The 16,336-nt window shown below is 52.0% G+C and overlaps 1 protein-coding gene across 2 annotated transcripts in view; it reads right to left on the minus strand.

The window, feature by feature from the left end:
- The window catches only part of WASF2 (WAS protein family member 2), a 32,161-nt gene extending 19,217 nt beyond the window's left edge, over positions 1-12,944 (minus strand). Inside the window, exon 1 of one of the 2 annotated variants that reach the window (XM_027705967.1) lies at positions 12,831-12,944. The gene's annotated coding sequence lies outside the window, so the exon portion shown is untranslated. The remainder of the gene's footprint in view (positions 1-12,830) is intronic. The other variant, XM_027705969.1, reaches the window with a different exon arrangement.
- Positions 12,945-16,336: the final 3,392 nt, after the last annotated feature.

The raw sequence follows: 16,336 nt of genomic DNA on the forward strand, positions 1-16,336 counted from the left end.
CATTGCCAGGATTCCTCATAATTTCCCCTCTCCTGAAATGCTTACGCAGGCGCTGCCGAGCCCTGGCCCGCTCCAGCCCAGAGAAAAAGTTTGCTGAGCACGACAAAAGCCCTGGAAGCTGAACTCACCGCTCCTACATTCCTACTGATCTTCCAGCCACAACTGGCACCTCGTTTCCTGGGTTCACCCTTCCTGACAACTCCTGAGCTCTGTCACAGCACTCATCGGGGTCTTGGATGCCTCGTGTTTCTCCAAGAAAGCAGGATCCACGTGCAGAGCTTCTTCCCACGGCTGCCCATCTCACACTCCGCTCCCTCCACAATAAACTCTCACCTTGAACGTCCTGCTCACCAGTTTTTAAGAGGATTCTGACTTTGGCAATTAGTTCTGTAAATACTCTTGGGGCACTGGGGAACGAGCATGGCCCAAAACACACCCAAAAAGGAGGAGGGAGGGGGGATATGCAACTTGCAATTTTTGCCTTTCCGAATGCAGCGCTTTGAGCAAAGCCTGAGGTAAATCCCAGATAAGTGTGCTGCTCCAAGATTTCCTATCAGCAAGTCATCGACCGCTCTCCCCATGAGCTCTGCTGCAGCAGATCACTCAGGAATCCCAGATCTGGATTAGAGTCAAGCACAATTGGTTTGTTTCAAACAAGAACTGCCAGTCTATAAACCCCTCGCACAAAGCTGCGCCTTATTGACTATTTTTAATAAATGGGGCTGGCACAGTAAAATTGGACAATTGTTAGGGACAATGAAGGAGACAGACTTTGATTACAAGTATTGAGAAGCAATACAGGGCTGTTTTAGGGTTGAGTATTTGCTTTCCAAGGCGAGTTCTGTCAACTGAAAGCAGCAACTCAGAGCAAATACTCCTTAACAAGCACTTTGGAGCCGAGCAGAAAACAGCGCTGCACAGCAAGGGAGGAACCAGACCCGGGTTTTTGGGTGTTTTTTTGTGGATAGCACAGTCACCGTGGTGGTGCAGAGAAGGCAGGCAGGACTCCAACAACGCACACAAAGAGCTGTAAATAACAGGTGAGTTGGAGGGAGAGATCTGGCAGGTTCTCCTCACTGGTATTTGACCAGTTAGCATAGCGTTACTGGGAGTCACCTGGGTAATTCCCCGCTCAATGTGACACACAACCTCTTAGATCAGGGACCATCTGCAAATAAATCTGGACCCCAGCAGTGAGATCATCTGTCATAGTGTCTGGTGTAGCACAAAGCACCTAAGGAGGGCAGGGAGCTTTTTTTGGGGAAAGGCAGGGAATTTAGGCTTGATTTCCAAGTACGTCAGGGTGAGCAACCACCCTTACAAAATCCTCTGCCTGGACACAAACAAGCAGCACAGTCAAGGAGACCAAGCCTTCAGCTAAGCCCCTTGGAGAGCTGCCTTTAGGAGTGCCCATCAGGGGATTAGGCACACCAGCAGGTTTGGGAATGAGGGAGAAAGGAGATAATCAGATCTGAAATTCCCATCAGTATGAAATAAGACTTAACTCAGTAGCTTGCCAACGCAGACCGACTGTTCTTTCTAATGTCTGTGACAACTCTGCTTCAAATTTCAAGCTTCTCTCAGCAGTAACTACTCCCCCATGTAGCTGTAATGGCCAGAAAGAGACTGGCTTTTATGTAACCCCAAAAGACTTGCAGAAAGGGAAGCAGCAGCCACACACACACACACAGAGGGAGAACTGGGGGGGGGGGGGGGAAATCAGCAGAAGGCTCTGCTGAGTGCTCAGGGCTATATCCAAGCTCACAATGCAGCCACAGAGAAGTGGGATGCAGCAATCAGAAATGCTCCAGTTCCACGCTCGGAGAGAGACCCAGCAATCAGTGCTGCATCCGAGCAATAGGGAGCGAAATTATAGAGCAAACTGCCATGTGATGCCACAAACTACTCCATCCCGCCAGCTGTAACAAGTATTCATTCCCAAAAACGCGTCACAGGCTCATCTGTCATTACCAGCCCTGCCTGCCAGCAGCTGAGCAGGAGTCAGCAGTGAAGGGCAGCTGCAGGGCTGCTTCCTTTCACAGTGGGCTATTCTCCCAAAAAACCACGGGGAGATGGACGGGTAAAAACCCCCTAGGGCACCAGGGAACACGCTGCCCACCATCCCTCACCAGCCAGCGGGATGGGAAGGGCATGCTGTGTTCTCACCCACCATCACACAAAAGCCCTCCTGAAGCAGGATCCAGCAAAAACCCCGGGGGGGCTTTCAGGGGAACACACCGAGCTGATCCCAAAAACCTGATCCCAAAAACCGGCCTCCATAACCCCTCTGTGTATTAACAACCCACTCCAAGCGCCGGGAGCAGAACTCTGCAGATAAGATCTGCCAGCCTTACGAAAGAGGCTGTTTGGGCAACAACGTGGGGCAAGAGCAGCCGCTGCCCATTTCCGCAGCGATGTTCCCGACACCGGGGAACGTCAGCCCTGATCCCGCGGCATAACGAGCCATTGTACAGCACACCGTGGAGTCCTTGAGACAACAAACACCCAGCCCGCTCCGTTCCCGGAGTAAAAATACCCTTTTTTTTCCCCTCTCCAGTCTGCTGGCTCTGAAAAATGCAAAAGAGGCTCAGAAAGCCATTTTCTGCCTTTTTTTTTTTTTTTTTTTTGTCTGGCTCATGCATTATCATCATCATTTACTGCCCTCAAGGGGATTGCACAGGTGTGACTGAAAATTTGGCTCTTCCTTTTAAACTTTTTGTTATCGGCTTTGCTGAAGATGATCTTGCCGGAATAAATACCAGGCTGCTCTCCTGGAGAGGGACTCACTCGGAGCTGTTGGCAGAAATCAAGCTGGGGGTGGAAGGATGGGGGTGTCACTAATGGGGAACGCACAGATCCTCCTGGCTTCTGCTGGAGTGCTAATACAGCCAGCAGTTTGACCTGGACTTTTATTTTTTTAATCCCTAAAAAACACACCATTGCACTAATTAATGTTTCCATTCATTTAGCTGAAAAACAAGTTAAACAAAGAGGGTCACCTGGTGTTCCTATCAATACCTGACTAGGATACAGGCAGAACAAATGCATTTAAATAAAACTCTAGAAGAGATGTGACAAGAGAAAGGCAGTTTAGCTCAATTAAAGAGAGCTGTCACAGGGATTTGATTCTCAGAATACAGAGCTATTGATTAAACAGGAATTAAAGCTCCGGAACAGAAAGGTTTCAAGGTCTTTGCCGTGAGGGTGTACATCAGCAGAGAGAGGCAGAGCTCCTTCAGCGCCACAAGAGCTCTGGCTTTGTTGCTTCCTAGGAAACAGGAGTAGCAAAGGGAGCAGAATGCTCTCTGCTAAACCTGTGAATAATTTGGGCAAGGATACAAGGGCAGTGACAACGCAGAGTGGCATTATGAGCGTCAATCAACAGGTAGCTTCGATGTACTCAGACACGGAAAAACCACGAGAGGTTCTAAAATGTTTTAGGAGTAGGTGGGGAGATGCTTGGGCAGTGGGCAGGTTTCAGTCCTAGAATCCTGGAATGGTTTCAGTTTGAAAGGACACTAAAACTCATCTTGTTCCATCCTCCTGCCATGGGCAAGGACACCTTCCACTAGCCCAGGTTGCTCCAAGCCCCGTCCAACCTGGCCTTACACACTTCCAGGGATACAGGGGTAGCTGCAGCTTCTCTAGGCAACCAGTGCCAGGGCCTCCCCACCCTCACAGGGAACAATTCCTTCCCAAAATTTAACCCAAACCAACTCTTTCAGTTTGAAGCCATTGCCCCTTGTCCTGTCCCTCCACACCTTGTCCCCAGTCCCTCTCCAGCTCTCCTGGAGCCCCTTTAGGCCCTGCAAGGGGCTCTCAGCTCTCCCTGGAGCCTTCTCTCCTCCAGGTGAACCCCTCAGCTCTCCCAGCCTGGCTGCAGAGCAGAGGGGCTCCAGCCCTTGGAGCATCTCCGTGGTCTCCTCTGGGCTCACTCCAGCAGCTCCACATCCTTCCTGTGCCAAGCTGGAGACAGCTCTGGAGGTGGGTCTCACCTGAGCGGAGCAGAATTTTCCAGGGCTTAAAGTCAGTAACAGCACTGAATTCACTTCAAAAAGGTCTTGAGGAGAAGGACACAATTTAGGTGGAGAAGACAAGCTGTGTCCTTCCCCACGGCTCCCTGTGGAGGTCCTGCAGGAATTCAGCCCTCTGGCTGTGGGAATGCCTGCGCAGACCCACAGCCCAGCTCCTGGAGCAAACAGCACTGACTGGCTCAATCCCGGGCTGAATTCCCGCTAATGAGGAGAGCGGGTTTGCCTCCTCTCCTTCCCAGCAGCCTCCTCAGCGAGGGGAAGGCTTGTGCCTGTCGCACTAACAAAGCACAACTCACAATACATCAGCACATTCCCATTCCCGGGCAGCGCTCAGTAATTAATACGGAAAGAGAGGGAGTGGGATGGGTTTTTTCCCCCCCAAATGACTTATCCCTTAAGTTCGAGCATATTTTAACCTTCCTTTTCAGCAGATAAACTCTGTCTCATTTGCAGCTAAGCTCAGCCTTCCCTTCTTTGCCACACACCAAACTATTTTGATTAATGAAAGAGTAGGAACAAACCAGTTCCAAGTGTTTTCTATAGAGCTCAACTGCTCTTTCGGTTTCCACTCACGCCTAGATAATTATATCACAGCTCTGAGTGCCCCCACCCTTCTGCTGCACTTGGGGAATACTGGAAAGATAAGTCTTTTCTTAATTATTAAATGTAAATAGCTCATTAAATATAATCCAATTACTTTAATTGTAAGAAAAAGGAAGTAATTACAATATGTACATGTATTCTTGCCTGAACAGTTTTCATATCTTAAATGAATCTTTGCAGCATTAATATTTTAAGTTAACCTTTGACATGAGGGGAGGGAAAAAAAAAAGACATTGACTCCCTGATATTTTCCAGAAGTGTTATATCTGCTGGGATTTCGGTCACAAAAAACAAGAGAATAGCCTTGGGCGCTTAAATTAAAATGGTTATGAGTGGTTTTTATAAAGTCGAAATAAAACAGAGGTTTTCTATTGTGGAGGGAATAAATAAATATATACACATGATGCCACATAAAGAGCCTAAATACGCTTCTGGGATCCGTCCTGGATCTCAGGAGTCAAGTGAGATAGGTACTACTGTGAACTCAGGAGAGCAGGCAGGATCCCACCACATCAGTACCAAAGTCACCACGTATCTGGGGTTTTCCAGGCAGTTCTTCCCCATGCCTACAGTTTGTCCTGTCCAAATGTGGGAAGAGGATGCAGGCCTGGGGGAGAAGGGGCCTGTTCCATGTCTGGGATTCCCCAGCTCCTTCATGGGGGTGCCCAGTGAGGTGATCCCACAAAAATACCAAATCCGGCGTTGGTGTGTGCACACACCATCTGTGCAACGCACGGGCTCGGCACATGATCCCGAGCTGCCATTTGGGATTTGCAGGCAGAGCTGCAGGAAGCTGTGAGTAGCTCCCCTCTGGTTTTGCTCAACAGCATGACAATCCTTGGACTCACTTTCTCCATCCCTGCAGCCAGCGGGACCGAACAACCTTCCAGCAGACTCCAGCAAGGCCCCACTGTTTCAATCGGCCCCCCTGGTCTGACAGAGGAGGGTCAGGTTTCAGCTTGGCTGTGGTGACAGATGCCTGTGAAATCTCCCTGGGACAGGCAGAAAAATACTCGGTTTAAGCTGTAGTTGTTTCCATTTTGCATGTTCTGAGCCCAGCAGTGATCTCACCTTATGTAATCTCCAGTGCAAACTCCAGGCTCGGAACCGTCCAAAACTATTTCAGGGTGTTTGAAACCATAAAATCCCAGAATGGTTTTGCCTGGAAGGGACCTTAAAGCTCATCTTGTTCCACCCCTGTCATGGGCAGGGGCACCTTCCACTAGCCCAGGTTGCTCCAAACCCTGTCCAGCCTGGCCTTGGACACTTCCAGGGATGGGGCAGCCACAGCTTCTCTGGGAAACCTGTGCCAGGACTTCAGTACCCTCACAGGGAACAATTCCTCCCCAATATCCAATCTAATCCTGCCCTCTGGCAGTGGGAAGCCATTCTCCCTTGTCCTGTCCCTCCATCCCTCGTCCCCAGTCCCTCTCCAGCTCTCCTGGAGCCCCTTTAGGCCCTGCAAGGGGCTCTCAGCTCTCCCTGGAGCCTTCTCTCCTCCAGGAGAACACCCCCAGCTCTCCCAGCCTGGCTCCAGAGCAGAGGTTCTCCAATCCTTGGAGCCTCTCCATGGCCTCCTCTGGACTCTCTCCTGCAGCTCCACATATTTCTTGTGTTTGGGAACCCAGAGCTGGATGAAATACTCCAGGTACTGGAGTAGAGGGGGAATCATCTCTCTACCGAACTGATCTTTTCAGGAGAAGAGAGATTAGATCGTATTAGGGATTCTATGGATGCAGGCCCTTCTATCCAAGCTTACCACAAGGTCTATAATAAGCTGCTTTATGGAAACCTCTCATGTGGAGCCAGCCCCTAGATGTAACCTCCTTGATACAATATTGAATCCTCAATAGCAACCAAAAGGCTATTTTGTCTAAGTTAATTACAGTCGTTTTTAATTTAGCTTCCAGAAGGGAAGCGGCCAGTGATTTCATGCTGCCCTAGACAGAAGGTAAAGGTTTTCCACAAGCTGTGTTTATAGCTCTACGCCTTCCTCCAGCAAAGCACCGGCTCTGCAGCTGCTGGTATTGAAAGAACAGGATCTGGGTGTGTGCTCAGTTCTCTCTTGCCTGGTTGGGTTGTTGTTTGTTGGGGTTTTTTTGGTGGTGTTTTTTTTTTTTTGCAGCTGCAAGGCCAAACCCATGAGAGTGTGTGTGCTTTTTCTTACGGTGACAAAGGCAGGGTGCCTGAAAGGGAACTCGCTTCCGCTCTGGCAAGCACTCAACCAACTATTTGCTGGGCTAAGGGGTGGTCGGGGAACTTTCACCCATCCATTCAGCCAAGGCCGCTATTCCCCCTCCCTCCCAATTAAATCCCATTTTTTGCACTCCATGCATGAACCGCAGCCACACCAATACATCAGATATTGTGGCTGATAGTCTCCTCTGAATGCCACTTAAAGCCCTCCAGTGTGGAGAGCTCTGAAAAGCAAAGCATCGCTCATTCTTTGAGCGACAGAAAGAGACTTTCGCTATAGAGAGACTCGAAGCAAGACTCTGAGTAGTAGGAAAAGGGCATCCAGAGAAAGAGGAAATGAGAAATTAAAACCACATTCAATCTTATTAGGGGTAATACAATAGGTCAACAAAAGTACTTTGCACAGCTCCACAGCATGGGAACAATTTATGCAGAACTCAGAGCAGTGACACAAACGAGTCTGGCTTTCACCGAAACCAGCAAATTTTGTCAGCGCTATTTTAAACAGCCCAGCTGGGAGGGGAGAGGGCTGGAGGGACCTTATTACCTCCATGCCTTGCAGGAGAGCACACTTAGGAGAGAAGAACATGAGGAATATTCCCCCCTCCTCCTTTTCCATCTGAAACATTTTCTCTCTCAAGGGATTTCCAGCATCTTATGAGCGCAGCCTCTTTGAAGTGCCGCAAAGTGGCATTGCTCATCATTTCAGTAATGATAGTAAATAAGCTCCAGTATTTTGTTGATCCTTTTCCTTTTGCTTTCCAAACAAAAGGTCAGAGTCATTAGCCCAGTTTGATGAGTGGGGAGAAATGGAGGCTCGAAAGAGGCAGGTCATCGGAAATGAATGAACGAGACAAGTCACAGGAATTAAAGGACATCCACACTAGGTCATCCAGCCTCCAGATAATCCAGAGTCCTCTCTCCATTGTGGCCAGGGATCAGATGCACCAAGAAATGAGCATGGGAACAAGGCAAGCACAGCTCTCCCTGCTCTCCTGCTCCATGCTGCAGCATCCCACCGCACCTTAAGACCATGCGGAAACAAACACTGTCATTTAATTGTCCTTTACGGATTTAACTTCCATAAACTGGTCTCCTCAACTCCTGAACTCATCTAACAGCGCATCCGTGAGATCCTGGGGCAGCAAATCCCATTTTTTATCACATGCTAGGGAAAAAATGCTTCATTTTATGCCCTTCACTTGACAATTCGGGGATTTTAATCTCAAATCTATGTGTGGCTTTCCTGCATAAGGGGGTTGTTCAATAAATTTATCACCATTCATGTGAAACAAGCCTTTCTGAGAAGGTTGTCATCAGGTTGCATCTTGAAGGCCAGGCTGGACGGGGCTTGGAGCAACCTGGGCTAGTGGAAGGTGTCCCTGTCCATGGCAGGGGGTTGGAAAAGATGGGCTTTAAGGTTTTTTCCAACCCAAATCATTCTGGGATTCTCTGGTCAAACACAACAGAGGCTCTTGGTTCTCATGGAACACTTTTAGCAGAAACCAAACTGATAAACTCATGGTTTAGCCAGCAGTAAGAACAAACTTTTTTAGTGATCAGTTCTTTGTGTCCAACCCATTCTGGACCCTGCACAACTTCCGACAGGAAGGAGAATCCAACCTCACAGACTCCAGCGCAGGAGAATCCAAACCTCCCACATCCCCAGCGATTTGGGAACAGCTCACCTGAAGCAGCAACAGCCTCCCAGGCAGAACTTTCAGCCCTCAAGAACAAACCTCAACTGCTGCTGCCCCACAGGCATCACCCGCCTTCCTCACTCGGCATCACAGCATCCCTTAAACCACCACTTCTCCCCAAAAAGAGTCTGGGACGCTGCTGTGGGAGAGGAGGGGACACAGAAGGCACTGAAGGAACAGAGCAGGTCAGCACTGAGCCATTTGTGAGAGACCCATCGAGATTCCTTGGTGCTTTAAATTCCTTCATCAAAGCCCCTGGCAGATGCATACTTGAGATATTTGAGCTTCACCACTTCTCCAGCAGCAACCTAACACCAGAAAGCTTTCCTGCGATTTCAGGAATTAGGGTAGGATCTAGAGGAGCTATTTCCCAGGCTCATTACTGCAGGGAAGGCGAGCTTGGGATGGAGAATGTGATTAACACTTTGCACGGCCTCAACAGAAAAAAAACAACCACGTGGAAATGCACATTTCAGTTCTTTTGGGAAGGGCCTTCCCCTCCCACTGCCTCCCAGGCAGGGAAAAAAATATCCTGCAGACCTTCAGATGGAAGAAGAAATGTTACATAAATGAGAATCAGGCTGGGAGCTGATCACCTTCTAGCAAGCACATCCTTTGCAGTGAAGCCTTATCTGCTTCCCCTCCCCAGAAAAAGAACCAGCATGTCTTTTTATTACACAGAGTTGCAAAAATACAAAAGGAAGTAAATGTCACCGGGGTGGTTCTGTTCTGAGCAGTCATTTGCTTATTACCCAGAAGCCACTGCCACATGCCTTTTTTTAAATCCTGTGTTTATAAATACCTAAAGTATTTAAATAAATGTTAATCTGCAGTAACTAAGGCCCTGATCTCACAAATATTTATCCTTGCACAGTGAGAATAAACACTCAAATACACAAATTTCTTACTACAGATCCCATTTCAGCGAGAGCGCTGCTGAAAACAGTAACACACCAGAAGACAGGCTGGGAAAAAAAAAATAGTTGCATTTTGCTTTCCTGGGTTTCCACACAGTGGAAGTGTCACTTTTGGTTTGTCTCCTGTGCTTTAGAAACTGTACAAAGGAGCAAGGGCAGCACTGAGCCATCGGACAGGGCCCGTTGTGGCTGTTGGAACCCTCAGAGGGAGCTCTTGGCAGGGTTTTTTGCCAGTGTCCCATTCTGTACTGGGACAGCAGGAACTTTATCCACAGCACATGCGAACACAATCCCTATTCAATCCCTTTCCTGGTTTGTGACTGACTCATGAGCAACGTATTTTGCTCAGCTGAATGACCAAGGGCTCAGCATTATCATCAAACCCAGCGGAGGCAAACCCAAAACCCTGCATTTAAAGTTATTAAACATTTTGAGTCCAGAAAACCCACAGAGAGAAACTATCTAAAAGGATTAAAGCCCAGCCTTACACTTGCTGAAATCTTCCTTGTTATAATCTGTCAAAAGAAAACCTGATTTTGTGAAAAACATTAATCCCACCAGCTTTCTTTGTTCTTCTAGCACCTCAAAAATATAAAAAAAAAAAATAAATAAACCCAGGGGAGGGATTTGTTGCTGTAACTTTATGCATATGAGGCAACCACTGAAGTTTTAACCCCTCCACCCACACGCCACGATTATCTAACCTTGGTGAATGAAATCAACTTTTCCTAGACCAGCCCTGAAGAATGAGATATATTCAAAGCACGCTGAGAAACTGGGCTGGGACTGATCAGAAAGGTTGTATTCTCTGTCATGAATCACTGCCTGCAAATACCTTCTGAGCTGTAACTTAAAAAAAAACCAAACCCACACCATTTCTGTGTGGTGTGTCACGTTATTCATAGTTTTACACCAGCATGGGCCATCAGAAAGGTTTTATTGCTTTAAATAAAAAAAAAATGGAATTTGGGGCATTTACTTTTTGAGCTTGTTACCAGACAGATAAAGAAATACCACATCTCTTTTTAAAACCAGTGAAAATACAGAGTTTAGGAAAAAGTTGACATTGAGTTCACCCCTGGAAGTTTATCCTCTTACAAATCACAATTACAAAGCAGAGTGAGGCTTCACCTTGTCTCAGGTGGGCTGCACAGGGAGCTGCTAAACCCGCTCCTCCAGGCTTTTAGCCGAGCAGAAATCGATGCTTTGGAAGGTAAATCCCAGGAAGTCTGATCCCCACCAGCACCAGCCCACCAGGGACAGCACTGACAACCCCAGTGTAAGCCAAGATCAGTGTTAGGCGGGTCTTGAAAGCTCGGGTCACGCTCTGTCACTCAAACTTCACGTTTTCAAGCACATTCCTTAACAACAGAACAAAATCCCCCAAAAAAGGGCACAGAACTTTGTCCCCTCACCGGTTGGATAAAGCCCCTCCTCGGCTGTGGATGTGAGGGGGGGTTTCAAAGCCTCTCCACGGACACACTGGTTGTGTTTTCCGTGGGGAGATGTTGGCCCTGGTTTGTTTTTAACTAAGTTTGGGATTAAACTCCGAGTCGGTTTCTATGGCAAAGTCCCACTCAAGGTCAGCAGGGGACAAACGGGAACGAAAAGTGTCGCAAGGCAGGGTTTGGGATCCCTGCAGTGTTCAAGCAGCAACTGATTCTGCAGATGTTGAAAACGGGTGGAAAACATAACTGCACAACCATTCCCCTCCCTCATGTGACCGAGTGCACCAAGCTTGGGTACTTCCCATAAAGTGGGATTTCCCTGGTCTCGTGGAAGCTGTCCCTGCCCACACAGGGGGTGGAATGAGATGGGCTTGAAGGTCCCTTCCAACCCAAACCATTCCACGATTCTATAAAAGCAACGTTTTGCATCAGTTTTACCTCAGGGAAGCACCCCCCCCACACATCAACTGGCTTCCAACATCTTTTGATTTCAACTTCTTCACCTCACAATTCCTTGGGAAGGACACACCGGGGTGAGGGTTACAGAGGGCTCCATCAATTATGACCCTGCCTGCAGCTGATGTACTTACTAGAAGTTGGTGGGTTTTTTTATCATTATTAATATAATTTCATCTCCACCAACACCTGCAGTGCTGAGAGATTTAAGACTTCCAGTGTTTCCTTGTGCTGAACTCCTGGCATTAAGACATCACACAGCCCCACCAGTGCTCTGACCCATTCAGAGGTGCCCAATTCTTGTTGTTGCTACTAAAGAAAGTAAAACAGCAAGGGCCAAATGCGAAACTCTGACAGGGAAATAAAAAATGCTACTGCAGGAAGGTCCTAGAGGTCAAATAACAGCTAACAGGGAGAAGCTGCAATCTTTACCTTTCTCCAGATTATTTGTATCCCAAAGTAACCCCAACACACTTAAATGCTGGTGAGCTACAACCCCAAGGACATTCCCTAATAACTTATTTCTTTCCAGAAATATGATCTGAGGTCACCAAGAGGTTGGTGCACTTGATCAAACTACCAAACTATATCCCAAGCCTTTTTTCAGGAAAAAAACCCAAAAACATTTCCCAAAGCATTCTCCAGCACCCACAGGGTGTCACCCCAAGCAGTTTAAGGTTTTATGTGCTGTGTGGATAGTTAACAGCCAAGGGGCTTGGACACATCCTTAAGGCATTCCCAGACAGACCCAGGGGTGCACCTAGGAGCGGGGCAGGAGGACAGGCAGGAGGAAGGAAAAGTTTCCTACCCAGCAACACCCCTGAGTGCGACCACCAGAACTGGCACCAACAAGGGCACGCAGGTCCAACCCCGGCAGACTTTGCACACCGGCACACACACGTTTGCACCAGCACCGATGTCAAACCCAGGCAGCAAACGCCTGGAAGAGGACCCCCCTCTGCTCCCCCGGCACAGCCCCACTGCTCCCCCACAGAGGGGGCCCGGCGGCACCCCCTTCCCCCCGAGTCCCCGGGCATTCCCGGCTATCCCAGAGCTCTGTGCCGGCTCCAGGACAGCAGACACCGGCCAGGCCTGGTGAGAGCCCCGCAGGCGACACTTCCCTCACCCAGCACCGGGCTCTGCCCACCGGCGGGGCAGAACCCCCGCTACACCCCAGCACCCCCTACAACCCGGCCGGGGCACACACCCCGCACCCAGGCACGGCCCCCGGGAGGGGCTGCACAAGTGTCAGCGCGGGGATGGAGCCCCAGACCGGGACAGACCCTCCAAAACCCCCCGCCCGCGACCACAGCTGGCAGAGCTCACTTTGTGGCAGGAAACACTGCCCGCCTCACCCCCATAGCTCACTATTTGGCAAGGGCCTAGCGGCCCAACCCAGCACCTCTGCCTCTCTCCCCTGGGCAAGAGGAAGCCCAGGGGGCTCGGCGAGGCGCCGCTCGCCTCTGTTGCACTCACCCTGTCCGCGGCTGTCCCCTCAGGGCTCCCGGGCTCGCTACCACCAGGGCGGGCCGGCCCGCCCGTCCGCCATTCCACGGCTCCCCCTCCCTTCCCTGGCGGAGCCTCGCCCCGCCTCCCCCGGGCCGCCGGAACGCCGCGCCATTGGCTGAGCGCTCGGCGACGCTGCCGCGCTATTGGCCGAGAGCGCCTGTCCATCAAAGCCTCCCTACGCCATTTGCGTACGCTACTGGCGCAGCCCAGGAACCGCACCCAGGGTGGCCGCGCAAAGAGAGTAAACAGGGAGGGACGGACCATGAAGGGCGAGAGGTGGGGGGAGCCTCGGGCGGCTTGGGGACAATTTCCAGAGGAAGAGGAGAGAATCGCGGCACTGCGCCCAGCCGCAATGTTTTAAAAATGTTTGTTTATGTCTGGATAGAGCTCGGTATCCTTACAGGTCTCTTTGGAGGAAAGGGATGTGTGTGTCTTCCGCACCCCCCTCAGAGGGCTCTCCGTTGGTGTCGCCTCTCGCCTCTATGGTCTCCCGCCCTGCGAGGAAAGTTCCACCTGGGGGAGCGGGGGTGTCACACCAGGGCGGGGCCACGGGGAGAGGGGGGTCTGGGATTGGGGATTTGGGATATGGGGCGGGAGCCGTGGGGTCAGGAGTGTGGGGAGGGGGCCAGGGGACAGGGCTGCGGGGGCAGGAGAAGGGGTGGAGGGATAAGGGGTTCTGGGGGGCCTTGGGGAGAGGTAGGGGGATGGCAGGGGGTGCAGGGAATGGGGACAGTGCTGGGGTGGGCAGTGGGAGGGGAGCCTGGCGGCTGCAAACCCGGGGGGTTTTCAGCAGCCCCTCGCCCACCTACCGCCCCCTAATGAGGGAGGGGGATCCCGAACCCTGGGGGTCTCCAACCCCCCCATCCACCTCCAGCCCCCAAATGAGGATGGGGGGTCCTCAGCCCCTTATTGACCTCCAGCCCCCTAATGAGGGTGGAGGGGTTCCCAGCCCCGGGGGTCTCCAGCCCCCCCCATCCACTTCCAGTCCCCAAATGAGAGTGGGTTGTCCTCAGCCCATCATCCATCTCCAGCCCCTGGAGGAGGGTGGGGGTTCCCAGGCACCTCCAGCCCCCAAACCACAATGTGGGGGTCCCCATCTCAGGGGTCCCCAGAGCTGGGGGCCATGGGGACAGCCCCCCCCTGCCCTCCTGTGTGCCCCTGCAGGGGCGATGGCCACTGGAAGCATCCGGGGGACGCTGATTTTGGCTCCTGCCTGGATTTCCCCCCACGGTCTGGAATCAGGGATTAAAGGAGCCTGGATTAACGACCGGGGCTGGTGGGGACATGGGGCCAGGTCCTACCGCCCTGCATCCCAATCCCACAGGGCCATTGCAGCAGGTGGGGGGTCATGCCAGGGCTCAGAAAAGCCCCGTTCCCTGCCTGGCCCTGAGCTGGGGTGACCTCGGCAGCACAGAATCAGGATCCTGGAATGCCTTGGGTTGGAAGGGATCTTAAAGCTCATCTTGTTCCACCCTCCCTATGCCTTCCACCAGCCCAGGTGGCACCAAGCCCTGTCCAACCTGGCCTTGAACACTCCCAGGGATGGGGCAGGAGCATCCTGTGGCTCATCCTGGCCCTCAGCAGAGCTGGGGTGATGCTGATGCCCCCCTCCAGGAAGTGCAGGAGCAGAAGTTTGATCAGAAATCCCACCACACAGCATTCCACACCTCTGCTGGCACACCCAGCACACTAAATCCTTCCTCCCTGCCTGATCATCCACACGGAGCACCGGGTTCCTTTGTACCCACAGAGGCAGAAGAGGGAGCGGGATGAAGGGCATGGACATCTGTCTGTCCTGTGCTGTGTGCTCCTGCTTTAAACCAAACCACAGGGAGTAAATCACCCGCTGGGAAGCAAACAAATCCATGTCAGAGCTGTGATGGCACAGCCAGCATCCCAGGGGTCCCTGCCTGTCCTGCCCATGCTATCTGCCCTGGGGCACAGCCTGTGCCCGCTCTGGGGGTCTCTCTGCCACTGCCACCCTCCTTTTGGATCCTCCTGGGAGAGATGGACACACACACGTGTTGAAACTGCCATTTCTTGCCCGTTTTGCATCATTCCCTCCATGCACGGCCAGCCAGTGCGATGCTCAGCACTTCCTGGTGCCCCCGTCCTGCTGCATCCAAGCAGGATGAAATGGGACACAGGGGGTGCCTGGGATGCACGGGCACATGGAGTACCTGGGGTGCATGGGATGCGTGGGGTGCCTGGGGTTCAGAGGACATGTGGGATGCATGGGGTATCTGGAATTCACAGGACATGTGGGGTGCCTGAGGCACCTGGGATGCACGGGATACTGTGCACACAGGAGGGAGAGGGTGCCCAGGGTACTCAGGATACACAGGACACATGGGATGCACGTGGTACCTGGGATGCAGAGGGGCACAAGGGATGGATGGGGTACATGGGATACTGCCCCAGCACCCCCACACTGCCCCAGCGCCCCCAGTTCTCCCCTGTGGGTGCAAACCAGGGGCCGAGCTGCTGCTGGAGGCCGCTCAGCTCCATGTTTTCCAAGCTGCCAGCGAGCCTGTTCCCTTGAAGAAGATCTGCCTCTATCTCAAGGTGTCACAGCCTCAAGGGACCCACCTAATCTGTATCTGCACTGCAACCTTTATCTCTCCTGCTCTGTTTATAGCTGCCGAATAAAACCTGCTAAACTGCAGGATCCAGCCCTCCCTCCCCACCGCGGTGCCCCCCGACACCTTTTTCCCTGATGCTCCTGCCTGCCAGGTGCTTCCCAGTGTTTTGCTGGAGGTAAATGATTCCCCAGGGGATGGGGAAGGGCAGCCAGGCTGCTCCTGCCTCCTGCCTCCCTCCCAGGTGGGCTCCAGCCGTGTCCAAGCCTCTGATAACCCCAGACAGGCCCTGGCACAAATTGGTGCCTCTCCCCAACCCCGCTTCCCTCAGCCTGGGCTTGGCTTCTGCCAAAAACGAGGTGGGATCCAGCAGGTCCAGCCTCATCCTTTCTCTGTGTGATCCGGGAATGGAGAGGGGACATTCTCCACGGGAGGGAGGAGATGGCAGCTTGTTGCAGCGTTGGATGTCCCTTCCCTGGCCAACTGCCCCTATCCCGGCAGGCACAGCTGCATCCCTGCTCCCTGCGGGAAAGGAGCCAGGGCTGTCAGCACCAGAGCTGTGAGGATGCTTTGGAAACACGCACTCAGGCTTCTCTTCCATCCCTGCTTCCCATGGACCTGGGTGCGTGGGATGCACAGGGTGTGTGGGGCACCTGGCTGGGCCCCAGGGATGTGTGGGGCATGTGGGATGCACCAGGCACAAGGGGTATCCCAGGTGCCTGGGATGCAGGGTGCACAAGGATGCAGTGGGGCACATGGGATGAACAGGGTTCCCGGGATACAGAGGACAAATGGGATGCACGGGGTACCCACGATACCCAGGACACTTGTGGTGGCCAGGAGTGCATGGGGTACCTGGGATGCAATGGGGCCACAGGGATGGACGGAATGCCC

Source organism: Neopelma chrysocephalum, unplaced genomic scaffold (genome assembly GCF_003984885.1).
Source record: "Neopelma chrysocephalum unplaced genomic scaffold, ASM398488v2 Primary Assembly neopelma1_361, whole genome shotgun sequence".
Taxonomy (NCBI): domain Eukaryota; kingdom Metazoa; phylum Chordata; class Aves; order Passeriformes; family Pipridae; genus Neopelma; species Neopelma chrysocephalum.